The sequence below is a fragment of the Salvelinus namaycush genome, chromosome 35, assembly GCF_016432855.1.
Source record: "Salvelinus namaycush isolate Seneca chromosome 35, SaNama_1.0, whole genome shotgun sequence".
In the NCBI taxonomy this organism is placed as follows: domain Eukaryota; kingdom Metazoa; phylum Chordata; class Actinopteri; order Salmoniformes; family Salmonidae; genus Salvelinus; species Salvelinus namaycush.
Genome location: NC_052341.1, coordinates 21,072,277 through 21,094,167, shown reverse-complemented (window position 1 = coordinate 21,094,167; position 21,891 = coordinate 21,072,277). Strand labels below are relative to the sequence as shown.

The following is a 21,891-nucleotide window of genomic DNA, read 5'->3' as shown; positions in this document are numbered from 1 at the left end:
GTGGTCTGGACGTGGAGGAGTGAACAGCTCCTGCTCTGACTGCAGCTGGGAGGGACTGCTGCGCGAGGACTGTGAGTGCTTTGGGATGGGGCCCACGGCAGCACGTTGAGAAGAGTAAGAACGTGCTTTCACGTCAGTCTCCAATAACACTAGATATGACGCTAGTCTATTTTTTTTTTTTTAAATGTGTCGCTAGAGAGGCCTGAATACTCGCTAAATATAGTGACAAAGTCGCTAAATTGGCAACACTGGCAAGAAGGTTCTCTGAGACAGTGCGTGGTCTGACGTACGGTTTTATATGAACCGCGGGCACATCCTCCCATGCTGTCACGTCACCGGCGTTACTTTGTTTTTAATATTACTCGAACTGCGCGGATCTCGAGGGATATAATCCGCACTTTCAACCGTACTGACGGTCTTCCAGGAATTCGTAGAACCATAGTTGCAGCGCATTCGGAAAGTATTCAGACCCCTTCACTTTTTTCACGTTTTGTTACATTACAGCCTTATTAAATTATTTTGTTCCCTTATCAATCTACACACAATACCCCATAATGACAAAGCGAAAACAGGTTTAGACATTTCTGCTGATTTATTAAAAACTAAAAACAAATAACTTATTTACATAAGTATTCAGACCATTTGCTGTGAGACTCGAAATTGAGCTCAGGTGCATCCTGCTTCCATTGATCATCCTTGAGATATTTCTAAAACTTCATTGGAGTCCATCTGTGGTAAATTCAATTTATTGGACATGATTTTGAAAAGGCACACAAAACATAACTTGGCACAGTTTGACAGTTCACGTCAGAGCAAAAACCAAGCCATGAGATTGCAGGAATTGTCCGTAGAGCTCCGAGACAGGATTGTGTCGAGGCACAGATCTGGGGAAGAGTACCATGAAATTTCTGCAGCATTGAAGGTCCACAAGAATACAGTGACTTCCATTCTTAAATGGAAGATTTGAACCACCAAGACTCTTCCTAGAGCTGGCCACTTGGCCAAACTGAGCAATCGGGGGAGAAGGGCCTTGGTCACGCAGACAGAGCTCCAGAGTTCCTCTGTGGAGATGGGAGAACCTTCCAGAAGGACAACCATCTCTGCAGCACTCCACCAATCAGGCCGTTATGGTAGAGTGTCCAGACAGAAGGCACTCCTCAGTAAAAGGCACATGACAGCCCGCTTTAAGTTTTCCAAAAGGCACCGAAAGGACTCTGACCATGAGAAACAAGGTTCTCTGGTCCGATGAAACCAAGATTGAACTCTTTGGCCTGAATGCCAAGCTTCACGTTTGGAAGAAGCCTTGTACCATCCCTACGGTGAAGCATGGTGGTGGCAGCATCATGCTGTGGGCATGTTTTTCGGCGGCAGGGACTGAGAGACTTGTCAGGATCGAGGGAAAGATGAACGGCGCAAAGTACAGAGAGATCCTTGATGAAAACCTGCTACAGAGCGCTCAGGACCTCAGACTAGGCCGACGGTTCACCTTCCAACAGGACAACAACCCTAAGCACACAGCCAAGACAATGCAGGAGTGGCTTTGGGACAAGTCTCTGAATGTCCTTGAGTGGCCCAGCCAGAGCCAGGACTTGAACCCGATCTAACGTCTCTGGAGAGACATGAAAATATCTGTGTTGCAAAGCTCCCATTCAACCTGACAGAGCTTGAGAGGATCTGCAGAGAAGAATGGGAGAAACTCCCCAAATACAGGTTTGCCAAGCTTGTAGCATCATACCCAAGAAGATTCAAGCCTGTAATCGCTGCTAAAGGTGCTTCAACTAAGTACTGCGTTAAGGGTCTGAATACTTAGATAAATGTGATGTTTTTTTGCAGAAATGTCTAAAAACGTATTTTTACTTCGTCATTATGGGGTATTGTGTGTAGATTGATGAGGGGGAAAAAACAATTTAATCCGCTTTAGAATAAGGCTGAAACGTAACAAAATTTGGATAAAGTCAAGGGGTCTGAATACATTCCGAATGCACTGTATTCCAAAGATGGTATGGTTTGAAACTTTGGAATCAAGCTCGAGTTGACAGTGTAGCACTGTTAGCGTCTGGACTTGTTGAAATATCTTCACGCCTAGAAGAACCTCCAGGCCTCCGTCAACTGTAAATCTTTATTGGGAATCAATTATGAATTACTGGGCAGTTTGGAAAAAACGAATCCAGTCCGAATCGTCCTCTGGAATAAGGACATTCTGGGGTAATTATTACATAACCAACATTCTCTAATAATACTAGTCCCATGCAATAGGGCTTAGCCTAAATGTCTAAGAAAATTGAGGAGAGGGCAAACCACAACTTATTTAAGTCTATAATCAATAGCCTAACTGTTAAATGTGCCTGGCCTTTATAAATCATCCATATATATCTGCAGAAATAAGACAGATCCTGCTTCTGTTGCCTGTTTGACTGTTTGTTTAATAGCCTACTAATTCCGTGAGCAACAAGCCTCATGCAACGGCAAAATGTCATATAAAGCAATTTCACAGATTTGGCTGTTTTTAATCTTTGCAATGCTGTCATTAAGCCTTTATTTTCTTTGTTACAACAGACTGGTATTACTTATTTATTTAATGTTGTTTGCACTGTTCCAAACAGGCAGAAAAATAATATTGTAATCTAACAGCACATGTTTTTTACACATAATATGCATGCAGTTCTTGCTCCTGTACCCTCCTTTTTCTTGGTCTCGTTGTTGTTATTATTATTTTGATCATTATAATAAATAGTGCCGTTATCATTAGTAGGAGTTGTATAACCACCATCGAGCAGTAGGCCTAAGAGCGTGTTTTGTTTAGTCTTAATACCTCAACTCATTATGCCTATACTTCAATATATAGGCTACTGTATCAATCATTAATTCCTTCCTGCCATCACACAGCATACAAGACATTCATGCTTTGAAATGCAATCAAGCATTTTTGCCTTAAAATTAAAGGGAGCTTTGAATAATTAACCTGAACAATAATAAACCACAAATCACGAATACATACAACGGTTTTTAGTCTGGTGTAATAAAGGCTTTATAAGTATTTTTTCCCATTGGAACAGACTCTCTGGTACACTTATTTATTTAGTGTTTAGTCAGAAAAAATGTATATTGTAATCTATCAGCAGCTGTTTGGCACACATAATACTCACGCAACGCGTGCTCCTATACCCTCCTTTTTCTGGATCTCCAGTAGTTTCCACAACTAAATCAAAGGTCTTCCACCGATCTGACTTCCCCTTTTCCTCCGGAGCAACCAATATATTTTTTTGCACGTTTCCTGTTTCTTTTTCACGTCCTCCGCATCCATTTTGCTGTTGACATGACTGTGTTCGGAGTTTGTTATAACCAATTTATTGATGTGATTAGGATCGGCTAAAGGTCAGGCCCTGTTGGTTGCATGCAATGCTTACATGATTCACGTAAAGAGTGCAAGGGTTGAGGCAATGGGGAATGTTTTTCTTAAACAAATTAGGGATTTCAGGAACAACTTTTCAGTCAGAAACAAGTAAACTAAATGGCTCAAATAATGTTGCAAGGACAGCACAATAAACACTTGACTGCCGTTTTGCGTCTATCATCATGTCACCAGAATAAGAGCCTCAATATTTATTGGAAAGGAGCATCAAGGGCGCTTTAAACACCCTGTGAAGTTCATCATAACTTATTTAATATGTAGCCTAACTGCATGGTTTCCCGAGTCGTAGTGGGAGGACTTCAAGTTTACTTCTATATTATGGTTATTATATCAATATTTTTGCATAAAAGCGTTTCCACCGCCATTTCGCATTCATTTTACCGACACAAAAAGATCACGAATGAACAAATTATCTTCATTTATAACATTTTACCAAAACATTCTGTTTCCATCACAGCTGTCTTGATTTTTATTTATACGGTATGACTTTATTCGCATAAAAACTGTAGGTGAAAACGTGGTTATTGGTATTTTCTTATTACAGGTGAATGGTTAATGTTTTGATTAACCAAGCCTTGTCTCTTATTTTAGATGTCCTCCAATGGGCAGAATCTTTGACTGACATTGCATCAGGTATGTCAGCTCATCAGAAAAACATAACATTTAACTTTAACAATTTATTTGGCATTGTCATTAGCGTTTCTCTCAAATTCCCTTCTCTACATTCTCTCCATGGCTTGATCTCATCTTCCTCTTTTTTCTTTATCCCTCTCCTCCCTCCCAGTTGATCTATCCAACGCCCAGTGTATCCCTGCCCCTCTGGCCACACCCATCCCTGTCAGCGATGACCCCTCGAGCCCAGTGGCCACGCCCTGTGCTGACCTATCAGATAGCCCCAGTACGGACCTGCCCCCCATGCCCTACTCTGTTCCCGTGTCGGAGCACATGGAGGAGTGCAGCGTGATCCCCGACGATCTGGACAGCCTGCTTGGGGGATGACTGCATCTCCGAGAAAGTCAGCGAGGTGAGAGGGTCGCTACAAAGGTCACGTCAAGGAAGGATGCTGACCGTGCTGTACCGTCCCTCTGTTGACCAGTATACATTTGATGAGAGAGGAGGTACAGACATTAGTAAGTAGAATATAGGTAGTAGACATTTGATGAGAGAAGAGGTACAGACATTAGTCATTAGAATATAGGAACATTTAAGAAAGTATTTCCGGGAGTTGCATGACAGCAGTGGTGTAAAGTAGTGGTGTAATTTTTGCCAACTTTTACTTACTACATTCCTAAAGAAAATAATGTATTTTTTACTCCATACATTTTCCCTGACACCCAAAAGTACTTGTTACAGTTTGTCAGGAAAATGCTCAAATTCACCCCCTTTCAAGAAAACATTTCTGGTCATCCCTACTGCCTCTGATCTGGCGCACTCACTAAACACAAATGCTTAGTTTGTAAATTAATATCTGAGTGTTGGAGTGTGCCCCTGGCTATCCGTAAAAAAAATAAAACCACAAGAAAATATGCCGCCTGGTTTGCATAATATAAGGAATTACAAATTAACTTTTACTTTTGACACTTAAGTATATTTTAGCAATTCCATTTACTTTTGATACGTAAGTATATTTAAAACCACATACTTTTAGACTTTTACTCAAGTAGTATTTTAATGAGTGACTTTTTTACTTGAGTCATTTTATATTAAGGTATCTTTACTTTTACTCATGTATGACATTTGCATACTTTTTCCACTACTGCCTGACGGGTTGCACATTTTAGTAGTTTAATTTCCACCACTGAAGTACCTTACATGGAGCACAGAGCTATGCATTTCTGGTCTAGAAGGAGATCTACAATAATATGTCTCTCTCCCTCAGTCACAGAGCCCAGTCCAAGGCGCTATCCCCACCATCCTCTCCAACACAGCTGTGGGCCTGCACCCTCCATACTCCTCCAGCCTCTCCGCCCCCTCGCTCCAGCTACCCACTGTCTTTTTCAGCTTCACTGTCAGCCAGATGTCCGTCCTGGAGCCCTTCGCTGGGCCAGAGGGACCAGACCTCCACACAGGCGCTGGATGCCCTGGGGGCCTTTTCCCAGGAGGCTAGGGACACAGAGGGCAAACGAGGATCTGGAATTGGAGGGCTGGACTCCCTCGCTGAGTACACCTTGCCTGGTGAGTGGATGAGACATATGAACAAGGTGTATGCGTCCGGGTGTGTGTTTGGTGATGTCAATTATATTTAAAACAGCAAAGCCATTGTAGCAGGCTTCTTTTTTTCTTTTTTTTTGCCACTATCCAGTCTTATTTTGCAACCATACAGTTTAAACCTGCGTCAGCTGTTACTTAAACCTTCCCGGAACTGCCCAGTGACCCTGAACAGTCCTTGGGGAATGCGTTAGTTGTTGTTGAAGCTAGTCCGTGTCAGCGGCACTGCTGTATGGCCACATGGTGTCTGATATCCTTGTGTCCTTGTGTTGCAGTTCTGTTCCCCAGGGGGAAGAATTTCTCACAGCTTCATCCCTGGGATCTACAAACACAGCTCCCCTCACACAGTAAGACAGCGGCATAACGCCTGAACACTCTGATCGATACTCTCAACTTCTTTCTCCTGTCTTCTGAGTTTATCACAACATGGATGTCTCTATACTTTATACTCTATACTTTATACTCCATACTATACTTGTTTTTTTTTTAATCCCAGATTGCATTTATTCTATTGTTGTTATTTATGCTTTTGGGATATTCCTTGTTCTGATAACACCATGTAAATTGTGGTTTTTCATAACGAAGACAATGTATTTTTAAATCTGGTGATAGATTGGTTTGTCTTTGTCTACACCCCTCAGAACGTTCCAGCAGGTACTCTGCTCTCCCGAAACCCACTGGCTGCCACCCACGAGTTCAGACAGGCTTGCAATGCCTGTTTCAACCGAATAGGTACAAGGCTACCTTGACCATTCTCTTACCCCTCCAGAATATGTTACGTTGAGGATTTATTTTATACTAAGCAGTGGCTACCTTGACCATTCTCTTACCACTCCAGAATATGTTACGTTGAGGATTTATTTTATACTAAGCAGTTTTAAGTCAATGTTGTCTGTTAAGTCAATGTCTGCATAATTGCACCTTGTGGGATGAATAAAGTATTTTGAATAAAAATGAATTGAATGGTAAGTCCCCCTACTCTTCTCTCTGCAGGTTTGCGGGATATGGACTACCAGTACCAGGCGGAAGCGGCTCACCGCTGTAAGAGGGACCTGCTGCTGTCTCGCTTCAAGAACAAAGAAGATCCCACCTGGAACAGGGTCAGGCCTCGCCCCACCAGAAATAACTTCCTGGGGGCCTTTGTGCTCTGCAAAGGTACGTACAGTACAGGTCTCAAAAGTTTTAGAACACCTACTCATTGCAGGGTTTTTCTTTATTTGTACTATTTTCTACATTGTAGAATAATAGTGAAGACATCAAAACAATGAAATAACACATATGGAATCATGTAGTAACCAAAAAAGTGTGAAAGAAATCAAAATACATTTTAAATTTGAGATTCTTCAAAGTAGCCACCCTTTGCCTTGATGACAGTTTTGCACACTCTTGGCATTCTCTCAACCAGCTTCACCTGGAATGCTTTTCCAACAGTCTTGAAGGAGTTCCCACATGCTGAGCACTTGTTGGCTGCTTTTTCTTCACTCTGCCGTTCAACTCATTACAAACCATCTCAATTGGTTTGGGTTGAGGTCGGATGATTGTGGAGGCCAGGTCATCTGATGCAGCACTCCAGCCCTCTCCTTGGTCAAATAACCCTTACACAGCCTGGAGGTGTGTTTTGGGTCATTGTTCTGTTGAAAAACAAATGATAGTCCCACTAAACGCAAACCAGATGGGATGGCGTATCGCTGCAGAATGCTGTGGTAGCCATGCTGGTGAAGTGTGCCTTGAATTCTAAATAAATCAGAGACAGTGTCACCAGCACATGCATGTTCTCTTACTAAAATAATCACAGAAGTGCTGGCAGTAGTTTTAATGTTGCTTAAACAGAATTTGCCATCAGTGATAGTAAATATTATGTACTCTCTACCTCATACCTCTTTCCTGCTCCTCCTCTGTCTCCCTGAAGAGGTCCAGGAGGGCAAGGAATGCCAGTACGGGAGAACTGCACGTTTGCCTACTGCCAGGAGGAAATAGACCTGTGGACCCAGGAGAGGAAGGGAGCTCTGAGAAGGAAGCTGCTGTTTGACCCGCTGGGCAGCACTGAGAGACGGGCACTTAGCGTCACACGCCTGCTGCAGCTGCACATGGGCATGTTCATGTTCCTCTGTGAGGTAGGGTGTGATGCACATAGACCTCCACATGGTGAACTTTGCAGTATTCTGTATGTACACACACACTCCGTTTCGCTCTCTCTCCCTCTCTGCAGGAATGTTTTGACAGTAAGCCTCGCATCATCAGCAAGCGCAGCAAAGAGAACTTGGCTGTCTGCTCAAACCCCACTGCCCGGCATCCCTTTGATGATAACAAGTGAGTCTCCAAGACCTTTCTGTACTTTTCCGTCGTCCTCTTTCTGTCCTTCATTGTATCAGATCCAAGTAAGCACTTTGTCTTGGTATAATGGATTCTAAATCCAATTTCCCTCAGACAATATTCAAGTCAGCTATTTGCACCCTGTCCCCTTCTGCCCTCTCCTTCTCTCTCCTCCTCCATCTCTCCCCCCTCTCTCATCCCTGTTTTCTCAGGTGCCTAGTGCATGTGGTGTGTTCTGCCAACGTGCGCTATAGTAAGGTGCGCCTGCTGCACCCCCTCTGCCAGTTTGACATATGTCGCCACGAGGTGCGTTACGGCTGCCAGCGCGAGGACAGCTGCTCCTTTGCCCACTCCGTCATAGAACTCAAGTACTGGATGCAGCAGCAGGACACCGGTACAGAAGTACTCATTTGTTTGCAAGCATGGCTGCACACACAGACACACTCCATGAAGGATTGCAGCAAAATAACCAAAGTTCACGCTATCATCTGTTACTTTGTGTGTCTTAACTTCCCTCTCTCTCCCAGGTATCACCCATGAAGAGATGGTACAGAAGTCCAAGAGGCAATGGTACAGGCTAGAGCAAAATGCTCAGAAACAGAAGGTGAGCATGAGATGGGCACGATGCCCTTGTCTCCTAATACATAATTTGGGTTATTGTTTTAAGGGCCTGATTTACAAAATCTCTCTCACTCATGCTCTCAGCCTGTGCACGTCACACACCAGAGCTGTAGTGGAGGGGTGGGGGGAATAGGGGGAGACAACCTCAGGGGTGGAGGGGATGGCAGGGGGTTAAAACTGAAGATGAAGTTTGTTTGTGGCCAGTGCTGGAGGGATGGACAGGTCCACGAACCAGACAAGGCCCTCAAGTACTGCACGACAGGTGAGAGACTATATCAAACTGACATCTGCACTCATGGTAAGTGCTGAAGTTCTCGTGTCAATATGAGGCTGCAGGGGCTACCATTTGTTTCATGACCAGGCCTGAACTGATAATTAATAGGATAAAAGGAATGTTAAAGAAATAGGCCCATTAAAGGATTAACTCTATAGAAATGCATAATACCTTGTTCTGAATGGTCAATTTCACTAACTTGATGATTGTAGTCCATAGTCATGTTCTTTTCTCCCTCTTTCTCCCGCCCATCTCTCATCTCTCTTCCTCATCTGTCATCCCCTTTCCCCCTCTCTCCAGCTGGACTAAGGAGCATTGGCTATTGCTGATGAAGTCTTTTGAGAAAAAGAAGTGGGTCGTTGTGCGGCCGCTTCCCTTCTCCCGTGCATACCCACAGCAGTATGACGTAAGTCCATCCCCCTTCTCTATCCCTCCATCACTCACTCTTTTCTCCCTTCCCCTCTCTCATACACAGTCACACCCACATAAGTATGAACTGAGCCACCCCTCTCTACTAATTTTCTCCATCCCTCCCTCCCCTCGGGGTCTGTTTTAATCTCTCCAATCAGGCAATCATTTCCAGCAGACCTCTCACATGCTGAATACAGCTGATGTTGTTTACAGCTCTCCTCCTCTCGTCTTTACATCTATAGGCAGCTTGGCCTTTGTTCCACAGTAGGTTAGCTATCTGTCTTGCTACTACTTGTGAAGGAAAAGGGTTTCTGTAAAGAAGGGCCAGTATGTCAGCATCCGTTTCAATTGTGTTTTGACATCCGATTATAAGGATTGTCAAATAAAATCACAGGAAAATATACAATCAGGACATGCAGTGCAGTAATAAAGCAGTCTCCCTAGATGTGTGTCCATGTGATGAAGCAGAAGAAGTGCCACTGACATCGGGAACTGTTCCTTCGCCCACAGTCTGGAAGAGAGGGACGTCTGGATGTACATGAAGAAAAACAGCTGTAAGATTCTGTCTTTGTTGCTTTTCCTCATTATTTTCCTATTTTTGTGTATGTCATGGCCAAACAAATAATGTATTTACAGTGTATTTGTTTGCGACGCTAATCCCTGTCCCCTCCTGTCCACAGTGAGGGACATGCAGCAGATGTATGACATGTGGCTCAGGCTGACCAGTCAGAATAGACTCACTGATGCAAGCCTTATGGCCCTGCCTCTGGAGGAGAAATGGGTTTCCATGCCGACAGATTACACTGAGTCATTGGTGAGTGGCTTAAGTCATAGGGGGGGTGGGGTACTAAGGTAACATGGAACTATTTTAAGATGGTCATTAGCTATTTGATTTGGAATTTTACGACCCCTTTAGGGATCCCCCAAAAATAAAAATACAGGATTTGATCAAATATAGAATTTGGCCTTTACTACTATAGCCCATATAAATACATTGAGTAACACATTCATAAATAGCAAAAAAGACAGTCAAAAAATAAATCATAAGGTTTTGAAGTGCATGTCCTATATCTAGGAGATATGAGAAAGCTCAGGAAATATTAAAGTTTTTTGGGACACATTTAATCCCTTATTTTTGTTGGCACAACTACCTCCTTTCTTCCATTCCTTTTTGTATGGGTTACCGTCAGACGACACTTGTGAGAGTCTCCCCTTTCCATAGAGTGGAATAATAGTTTCTAGGCCAAACCGTTCGGACGCTACATAGGTTTTTGTGAGATTCCTCATGGTCTGACAAACAAGGCTATAGCTCGGCCATCTTCTGCAGATGCTCAAGGCCGACATGGGCGGATACAGTGGATTGAGACGCAGCCTGTGCAAAAAAACTGATAGCTCTAGCTTAAACTGATGGATTTTGATGGGGATTTTTTTATGTTACTTAGATTTGATTCACGGCTGTGTCAGTAGACTCCTTAAGGATTAAAAACAAGTGGTATATTTCTATACTAGCCTTTTCTGATGTTGGATGTGGAGAGACCATTTTGTGTGTGTCAGTCTGGGCGGAGGTTGTCAGAAGGAGGAGATATGTGAGTGTTGTCAGGCTGAGGAGGAGCTGGCCCTGGAGCTGTGGATAAGTGACCCTGCTCCCACTACACCAGAGACCAGCTACAGTACCTACCACCTGTGACGAGAGTCTGAATGCAAACACACACACTCCCCTTACAGTACGACAAACTGCTGATGCAACAGGCACCGCCTTGTGCGACGCACACACAGAAAGTAATGTATAAGAAAATGCGCGTCCATAATCTGAGGGGTTTGACTAAGGTTTGGCTGTTATTAACTTCAATCTGAACCTCATTGCATTTCTAGCACGCTGCAGATGTCACTGTACTGGACGTGTCTGCCCTTCCCCTATATTACAGCCCTAAAAGTCGCCCCTTTACAAATACGGAGTGGCTGCATGGGCGAATTCTCTTGATGCCTCTTCGCGATCGCTTAACAAATTAGGCTACAAAATATATATATTTTTGAAATGTTCCTTCAAATCGCTGCAGGGTTTTTATTTCAGCTGTTCAGAAATGAGGTAGAGAAATGCACAGAACGTGTTCAGGTTGTTTAGCTCTGGGGAAGAGGTGTCTAAGGGGGTGAAACTGGGCAGTCACTCAGCCTTACAAATAAGCCCCCTATATATATTGCTAGGGACAAACCTCTTCAACCAAATCCTACCCTCCTTTCCTTGTAGGAACGTAGAAAGATGGAGAGTGAAATAGGACAGAAATTGTGAGTACGCCATTTTGTTTGTCCATGGTAGTTAGTGCTTCACTCTATTTGTCTGCCATATTGGTAGAGGACTATGAATGTAAAGCCAGTCAATGCCATAATGAGAAAGCCATCAAATGGTTGTGGAATGTATTCGGAATACACAAGACAAATCTTATATAACATTTAAAATGAACCCCTACCCCACCTATCCTCCCCTTTATTGATAGAAATTGAATAGCAGTCTTTTGGTTACATAAGCAAGCCAGGCAGCCCAACCTGTGGCCAGCACTGACATGTACACGCATTCACATACGTATGCACTGAGCAGGCTCAGAATGGAACAGTGTTTCATAATATGGCATTGACATTGGAGGACTATAGAGGACCATGTAATAAGGGCATTAGATATAGTTAGAATAATCTGGGTTTTATTACCCGAACTGCAGTAAATATGGTAACATATAAAAACACATCAGGCATTAGGGTAATTAATCATATTCAACAGGTTTCATCAGAAAAGTTCAGCGTGTCATCAAACTGTAGGAACATTTTCCAAGTGGATTTTCCAACATTTTCCCACACTGGATTTCATCCACAGGTTGTGGATTTTCCTCATTGGCTGGCTGTTCTGGAGCAGCCAGGACCTTCTGCCTGAAACTGAAGTGCTGTGTGTTAAACCATGCACAGTTTAGGTCCTTCTTTGTTGAACAAGGGTGATGACCTGGTGTATTCTCATGGTGGAGGGCACCGCTTTTATCGAGTTTGGCATCATCTCCATCGCATGTTCAACATCTGGACTTTGTGGAGGAGTGGTCAAGTTCCTCAGTGCTCCTTTCCTCTCCTTGCTTCTTTTGTATGCTTTTCTCCACTGTTTACGCTTCTGACGCTGGTCTCTCACTTAAATCACTGATATTTTTCTTTTTCCCTGCTTCAACATTTATTTTCCTTTGACGCTTTTTCTCAAGGTATTGTTCCCTTTTTTCGACACTGCCTTTGTCTTTCTGCTGCTGATGTGGGTGCCATCATTCCCTAGATGTTTCAATGGATAACGTTAAATCAAAGATTCTTAGAATATATACATGTCTACACTATAATCCTTGAGTAATTTAGGCTCTAGAGCGACTTAAAGGAACAACTGAAGTTGAGAGTCTTGCCCAACTCTCCTACCACTAGGATACCTGCCTCACATTGAACACATTACAGCATGTTTTATAAGTATATAAATATAAACCATGTATAATATATTGATTAATTCATTTGTTTAGATGCAGTAAGTTACTCAACCCTGTCACAGGTTTACAACCCCGTTACAATGAAACGTGATGGTTTTTGGCTCAAAATGGCCTCTGCTTCTCATGTGAAGGACAGGAGACCACATTGTGTGCATGAAATTAATAAATTGTATATTTTTATGGGTTAAAATATAATTTTGATAGGTACTAGTTTTCCATGTTTATTTAATGTAATGGGGTTGAGTTGTTCAGGTTGGCGATCCCCACCTGACTTTAAAAAATAAATAAAAATACAGATATAAAAGGATGTGATTACTTGCCTGTTTCTGTACCATGCAGTCGAAAATTGTTGAATGGTGTCAGTTCCTGTTAATGATGGCACATAAGGGTGGACTGACCATTTTTTTTATAGGCAGAGTTTGGTAGGCGTGACGGAGTTGAGTGTAGACTGACGGACAGACCTAAATTGTGTGATTTGAATCAATAATCATGCATTTATTTGGTAAATACTTACTCAACAAAAGAACACATATGTTTGCATTAATGGCAAAAGTGATTAATTATGTGCACATTTTAATATTAATTTCCCAAGTAAAAATTAAGTGAAACGCCTGGGGTACATGGCACAATTCTTAATTATTTAAAAAAAAAAATCATATTTTTTAACTGACTAAGTTAAAATTAATGCTATATTTATTTCAATTCATTATACTGGACATTTTCAATTTATATACATAATCTTTTAACATTTTTATTTTGGTGACCCAATACTTGAAATATAATATAAAAAGTCAGAGGGGCTGCAATATTACCCGAGCCCAAGAATGTCCCATATAAACTAAGCAAAAAAAAAGAAATGTCCTCTAACTGTCAACTGCGTTTATTTTCAGCAAACTTAACGTGTAAATATTTGTATGAACATAAGATTCAACAACTGAGATGTAAACTGAACAAGTTCCACAGACATGTGACTAACAGAAATTGAATAATGTGTCCCTGAAAAAAGGGGACAGGGTCAAAATCAAAAGTAACAGTCTATCTGGTGTGGCCACCAGCTGCATTAAGTACTGCAGTGCATCTCCTCCTCATGGACTGCACCAGATTTGCCAGTTCTTGCTGTGAGATGTTACCCCACTCTTCCACCAAGGCACCTGGAAGTTCCCGGACATTTCTGGGGGGAATGGCCCTAGCCCTCACCTCCGATCCAACAGGTCCCAGACGTGCTTAATGGGATTGAGATCCCGGCTCTTCGCTGGCCATGGCAGAACACTGACATTCCTGTCTTGCAGGAAATCACGCACAGAACGAGCAGTATGGCTGGTGGCATTGTCATGCTGGAGGGTCATGTCAGGATGAGCCTCCAGGAAGGATACCACATGAGGGAGGAGGATGTCTTCCCTGTAACGCACAGCATTGAGATTGCCTGCAATGACAACAAGCTCAGTCCGATGATGCTGTGGCACACTGCCCCAGACCATGACGGACCCTCCACCTCCAAATCGATCCCACTCCAGAGTACAGGCCTCGGTGTAATGCTCATTCCTTCGATAATAAACACAAATCCGACCATCACCCCTGGTGAGACAAAACCGCGACTCGTCAGTGAAGAGCACTTTTTGCCAGTTCTGTCTGGTCCAGCGACGGTTGGTTTGTGCCCATAGGCAACGTTGTTGCCTGTGATGTCTGGTGAGGACCTGCCTTACAACAGGCCTACAAGCCCTCAGTCCAGCCTCTCAACCTATTGCGGACAGTCTGAGCACTGATGAAGGGATTGTGCGTTCCTGGTGTAACCTTGGCAGTTTCCATCCTGTACCTGTCCCGCAGGTGTGATGTTTGGATGTACCGATCCTGTGCAGGTGTTGTTACACATGGTCTGCCACTGCGAGGACGATCAAAAAGGGACGTTTCTTTTTTTGCTGAGTTTATTTCAAAAGTTTGGGGTCACTTAGTTATGTCCTTGTTTTTGAAAGAAAAGCACTTTTTTTGGTCCAGTTTTAAAATAACATCAAATTGACCAGAAGACATGTAAGACATGTGTAGACATTGTTAATATTGTAAATGACTATTGTAGTTGGAAACGTCAGATTTTTTAAAATGGAATATCTACATAGGTGTACAGAGGCCCATTATCAGCAACCATCACTCCTGTGTTCTAATGTCACGTTGTTAGCTAATCCAAGTTTGTCATTTTAAAAGGCTCATTGAACATTAGAAAACTCTTTTGCAATTATGTTAGCAGAGCTGAAAACTGTTGTTCTGATTAAATAAGCAATAAAACTGGCCTTCTTTAGACTAGTTGAGTATCTGGAGCATCAGCATTTGTGGGTTCTATTACAGGCTCAAAGTGGTACATGCATACATACAGTACCGGTTCTATTACAGGCTCAAAGTGGTACATGCATACATACAGTAGCATTCAAAAGTTTGGACACACCTACTCATTACAGGGTTTTTCTTTTATTCTTACTATTTTCTACTTTGTAGAATAGTAGTGAAGACCTCACAACTATGAAATGTTGTGATATCCAGGAATGTGGGTTTGTGTTACTATAAATGTTGGCTTTCAATTAAAATCACAAGGTTCAATTAAAAACAGGACATATCCAAGGTCACTTGCTCGATGAATGGTCATGTAGTAACCAAAACAGTGTTAAACAAATCAGAATATATTGGAGATTCTTCAGTAGCCACCCTTTGCCTTGATGACAACTTTGCACACTCTTGGCATTCTCTCATCTGGAGTGCATTTCAATTAACAGGTGTGCATTGTGAAAAGTACATTTGTGGAATTTCTTTCCTCAATGCGTTTGAGCCAATCAGTTGTGTTGTGACAAGGTAGGGGTGGTATACAGAAGATAGCCCTATTTGGTAAAAGACCAAGTCCATATTATGACAAGAACAGCTCATAGGCAAAGAGAAACGACAGTCCATCATTACTTTAAGACATGAAGGTCAGTCAATCTGGAAAATTTGAAGAACTTTGAAAGTTTCTTCAAGTGCAGTCGCAAAAACCAAGTGCTAGGATGGAACTGGCTCTCATGAGGACCGCCACAGGAAAGGAAGACCCATAGTTACCTCTGCTGCAGAGGACAAGTGGCTTGTCACCTCTGACCGCTATCTTTAGAAGTGTTCAATAAACAGCCATAATAAATAAAATAAAAACTCATGTTTGTTAACAAATGTTTATATCAGAATGGTTAATAATAATGTGTCTGGCCTTGTGCTTAGAGAGGATTGGAGGAATAGAACAGTGGTCTGACCTGATAGTATCAATACCCACCAGAGAGAACTGCATTTGATCATGACTGACTCATTTGTCTTGGTTTAAGAAGTGGCTTTGACCCCAAAAAGCATAGTCAGATGTTTTTTTGTTTTTTCCTGTTAATCTTTTCAAGTAGAAGTCCAAATACGTGCTTGTAAACCTCAGTTCACACCATTTTCCCTGTATTAAAAGAAGAAAAATAAGTGTGAATTGACATGCACACCCATATCCACACACACAATTTGCTGATATCAGTTATGGATTATTTTCAACAACATGGAATAGGAACCAGGATTATAAGAAGTGAAAAAAAACAAGGCCTCTTTTTGTACTGTATTTTTACATTTGTTGTTTTGTTTGTCTTAGTTTTGACCTTTTCTCACCCTGGTTTGAAGTGAATTATGACCACAAGTGGACCAAATCTCTCAAGTGTTTAACAATAAACAGAGACTGTTTTAGAGAAATGGTGTGACTTTGATTTTCTTATTCACCCCACCCCATAAATTAATTTAAAGGTGTAGTATGCAGAATTCTCTCCGCCATTTATTGGTTGCTAAAATTATAATAGTTAGCCTAATTTCATTTTGTGACCATCTAAACCACTGTGAAATATCTTTTCAATATAAAAAAAAGTATATATTTTCAGCTGTTTTAAGCTGGTTTAAAAAACCGAAAGTAAAGAACGGGAAGCATAGAAATAGTACACACAGAACAGATCTGATGCATATTTTAGACCTGCTTTCAATGATAATGACAGATCTATAACTCACATTTCTATGTGAATTTGGTTGGGACGCCCACAAAGTTACATATTGCAGCTTTAACAGTATATTGAAAGTATGAATTTGAATATTTAAGTTTGGACACAGCAAGAATATTGACCTAAATGATAATTCGAAATGTGTCTTTACTTCTCTGTTTGATTTGTTTTATTGGACTCAATAGGCTTCCAGTGGTTATATGAGATTCTAATGGCGAACGTGCATAAAGATGGTAGAATTCAGATATTACTTGATTTTCTTTTAGCATTATCGACTGAGTATGAACCATGTCTCGCGCCATAGTTTACAATGTGCAAATAAATCAGCACAATCTACCCTTTTGTTTTTTTAAATTGGGATCATTTATACTGTGCTTAAAAAATAAAGTAGCGCAATGTAGGCTACAATACCTAAGCAATGTACCTCAGCAAAACGAGGAATTTGTGGTAAGTGCATGGGGGCCGCTATCTTTATGCACCTCTGCTATTACTGGTGGGCAACGTCAACGCTGAAACCCAAAAAAAACTGATGTACTGGATCTACAATGATCCTAGGATTCTAACCCACTCAGATCCCAGCCTAGAAGTATGACCTTGCAAGAGGTCTCCATGGTTATGACTACTCCTATAACGTGGCTGATGTTGACTGAAGTGAAAAGTGTTTTACATGTGCCCAAGATAGGACAGTGTGCCAGCCGAAAGAGATGCATGAGATCTAGCATGCCCAATTTGACTGGAGCGAGATTCCCAAAGGCTGGAGCATCAGGCTTCTCTCCCGCTCATATTTCGCTTCATTGGCGCTCCACGGTCTCAGGGCATGCCCGCCCCAGCATGCATTTGTAGTCTACTTGTGTGCTGCTAATAGACTCTTCCTTTAGCTGCTGTCTTGGAGTTAGCTATATGTTTTCATAAAGAAACTGATAAACACATGTTATGAATCAAGTTGACTTACAGAGATGAGGACCAAGCGCAAGGGAGGGAGTGCAGTGATATCCACAACTAAAGAATCGTTGTGGAATCTGAAAAGACTCTTATACCAAAATGATGATGGTTTACTTGGCTACTATGTGGACATGCTAAAAGAAATGAATGAGGTGGGTAGATGACTAAGTATCAGATATTTTAAACGTTTAGTTCATTTTCGTTCTAGTATCTATACAATAGGCCATTGATTTTGGCCCAATAGACCTGGCATATTCCCACGTTAAAGGAGTTTTCTGTTTTGATTTCGTTTTTTTGCCAAAAAATCGTTTACCTTACCAATAGAAAAATCTGAAAACAACTGCATCTCTGCATCTCTGCCCAGCCTGGCACGAGTGGCCAAAAGGGTGTTTAGCATCCTGGCTCTGCAAGTGTGGAGAGGATATTCTCCGCTACTGGCCGGCTATACAGGCACCATCGCACTAATAAGTCATTTTTCGTTTAATTTGTATTTAATTCTAAGTCACAGCCTATTTGCGCAATTTATAGACTATAATGATTTAATACATTAATACAACATATGTGTTTAAATGCTGCGCGCTTTATGTCCTTACAAGCCTATTGTGTCGCACTCGCAAATGCTTCACAATGTATTTATTTGTAGGCTATAGCCTTGAAATAATTTAAATTAATATAGCCGAAATTAATTTTCGTTCCTTCTTAGGCTCCCTATTTAGTGTTTATGTTCTGTTTAATATGACATGTAGCCTATTTGAAATGATGTTCGCTTCTTACAGTACATTCACCTTTTCATGTTTATTCAAAACTTTTCATTCAAATCCACGTGGTTTGGTTTCAATACTTAAAAACCAATTAGTAGGTCCAGGTAGTCACAAAATAGATTCCCTGTGAGAATGGAGCGGTTTTTAGCGTAGCAAAAGGAAAGGACATAGAGCGCCGGAACGGTGAGCGTGATTTCCAACCGCTCAACTCCGCTCACATACTCTGATGGGTCTGGACCAGTGGCGATTTTAGCATGTAAATCTTGGTGGGGCAAAAAGAATACAAGTGGGATGCATGCCAGCAAAGCCACAACACAAAAAATACATTAATTGAACTATTAATGGTGACAAACGGTGCCCACAAACTGTTAGGGCCTACATAAAGCTGGCTATCAGCAGCGCCTTGTCTGGCAGCGAAACAGTTAATTCGGCCTCATTTAAGGCCTTTAAAAAAAACATAGCTGATATAGCTGACTCGCTTAAACAAATGTGGTTTCTACTGACAATTGAGATGTACAAACTATGACATAAGGGGGCGACAAGTGGATCAGTGGCAATCCTTAATTTCGATTAAGACATTAATGAGGAGCTAGGACTTTTGCAATGTACAGCGACAGAATTCAGAACATGGGCAGTTCTTAGTGTTCTCCCTGTACACCAAGTCAGAACCGTAGGATAAATAAAGGGGCCATATAAGCAGACAATGAAAGCTCTTACAATATTCGATGATTACATTTCTCGAAAACAGGTTATAGGCTACATGTGCACCACCAAGTAAGAACAGTAGGCAAAATTAAGAGGGGTAAGTATACCAAATGATTAGGGTGAGGCACGTGGGCTACTAACATCTTACGACACAACATACACTTCGTATTACTTTCTTAGCTCTAGTATACTTATCTCCCTGGCATATTACATAATTTATGCAGCAGCATACAATACATTTTTGGATTCATTTGAGCATGAAGGTGGCGTGGCGGTCCTTCGTGGGCAAATTCTCTCATCAAAGTCTGGCATTCTCTGGATTTATTGTGCTTTCAAAACAACTGGAGGCCGGGTTTACAATTTTGAGTTGGATGACCGTTCAAAACGTATTTTCCCAGTCGGAGCTTGTTTATTCCCGACTTCCCAGTTGTCCTGAACTCACTGAAGTCAAGTTTCCGCAGTTTCGAGTTAAGTTGTTTTGAGTGCGGCACAAATCATGCTTCATTGACATGGCCAATGTTGAATAATTATCATTTTAAACTTGGAAAAAAGCTCCTTAATCCCAGATTTGAGACCACACAGCCACTGTCACTGATTCTTTCCAAACCACTCATTGTTGAATTTGCTATTTCCAACTTGTTGTGTAATGTTTATGGCTAATGGCCGATGAGCACCAATCCGTTTTATCTATAATTTCTCTTCATTATTTCTCTTCATATGACAAGGATTAAAAAGGATTTGTGAGTAGATTGTCGACTTGATTCGTGATGATGACTGCTAACTAAGATTTTGAAAGTATGTTGACATGATCAGTCCAATCAATGCTACTGTACATATAACGTGATTTAACATAATTGTATCTGTGGCCAATGACCTTGAGCCTTCTTGGATGGGCACTTGTAATGTAACTCTATGGCGGCATCCAAGGGGCTAGAATTTTTGATATCCCCCCTTGGGGGTGATGTACTGTCCCCATGAGTGACCGAACACTGAGCCAATCACAGCGCAACGCTCTGTATTTTCTGCTGGTTTGCCCCACCACAGAAAGCAGTAAACTTGGCTGAAACACCTGCATTTTGGAGCTACCATACTCAAGAAAACAAAAAAGAGACAATGTTTGTATGTAGCTTTATTAACTCAATGATATATATATAATTTTTTACATTGTTTGCAAACTGATATGTGACATGTATTAATGCAAAACAGGCAAGCCCCCCCCCACACACACACACACAAAAATGCTATGCCCCATAATCCTCTGCATAATCCTATTTTCTGTGCAGATAACAATCCGATAGCCAATATAATTTACCGTTTACATATCTATAGATCAGTGACCTATTTAGGAAAGACAAACGGTAAGAGGCAACTAATTCGTTTATTTTGTTGCCGAGCACGTAGACTTATTTCGTAACAACGTATTTTGGTTTCTTAGGTAATACTGTAAACGCTTCCGATTGGCTTTCCCTATTTTGTCGGACAACAGGAGAAACCTATCACGACTCTTTCCGTAGGTTTCTAGCAGTGATTGGCTAGATCAGCTAGGCATCATGGGGAAAAAACGTTAAGGGACGGGATACAAACCTTGTGGTCATAAAAACGAGGTTTACAATTTCGTAAAAATTTCAATCTCGTTTTACATGTGGCTACTTTTTCTGCTGTTGAATTTGGAAGCGTTGATAAATCTTGTCAATATCATATCTGCTCCAGTTTTTAATTGATAGTCAGACCAGGAGATCTTTAAAAACTTTTAGAAAAGATGTCTTCAGAGATTCCGGAGATTTTCAAAGCTCTGCTAGAGGACCCCTTCACTGTTCCTACATTTGATTACAACGGTAAGAAGAAGCGAAATAGTCGTAATATCTTTGTGAAAATTGTCAATAAATTGCGCTGTCTGAATGATAACGAATAATGTTTCCCCAGCGCTATAGTAAACCACGCGCGACCGACCCTATGTTCCAACCATAAAACGTATTTGATACATTTGTTGCAAGCATAAACAATGTCCTGTCTGTGAACACTCTTCGACTATAAATACAAAATGTTGGACTAATTTCTCACTGCATGTCCTATATATTGCGTAACCTCAATAAAACCCTGGTGCCATTTTGACAGCGTCTCGGTTTAGTTAGCCTAGGCAATTTGATCACAAGATTGACCTCCGATTTAATCAACATGCCAGCATCATGTGGTGTGGGGGTTGTAGGGAGAAGTAGGATTAAGGTTTGTCATCGTTAGAGGGCTCTATTCACTTGTTCTGTTCTGGATGTGGTTGTGTTCTCTCATTTGTGAGATTGGATTGGATGTGATTTATGTAAACAGTCCAAGCAGATGTTGGCAACACTTAACCAGATTGTAAAACAAGATTAGAGTAGATATGATTTTTCACTTAAATTCACGAGACAATTGAAACATGGACAGTTGCAAAATGCATGTGGTGTCTGGTACTCCTAAACGTACTGATCACACTCAGGATACAAATTACTCAGGGCATTCACAACACTTGAACCACTGACATCAACTCCCAATAGCCAAATACCACTGGACAGGACTTGTCACCTAAAACCTAATGACGCAACCTGTCCACATAAGAGCTGTCCGGTATGCACTTGGTAAGGAAATGCTGGTAGTCTAATAATATGAACTGTAAACACAGAGCTCACTAATCTTGTGATATCCTCTTCCCAAACCAATTGCTGATAATTAGCCACATTCACACAAATGT

At 41.5% G+C, this 21,891-nt stretch overlaps 1 pseudogene; it reads left to right on the top strand.

Annotated features, from left to right (window-relative positions):
* The first annotated feature begins 3,960 nt into the window (after positions 1-3,960).
* On the top strand, positions 3,961-12,994 carry LOC120029441 (annotated as a pseudogene).
* Positions 12,995-21,891: the final 8,897 nt, after the last annotated feature.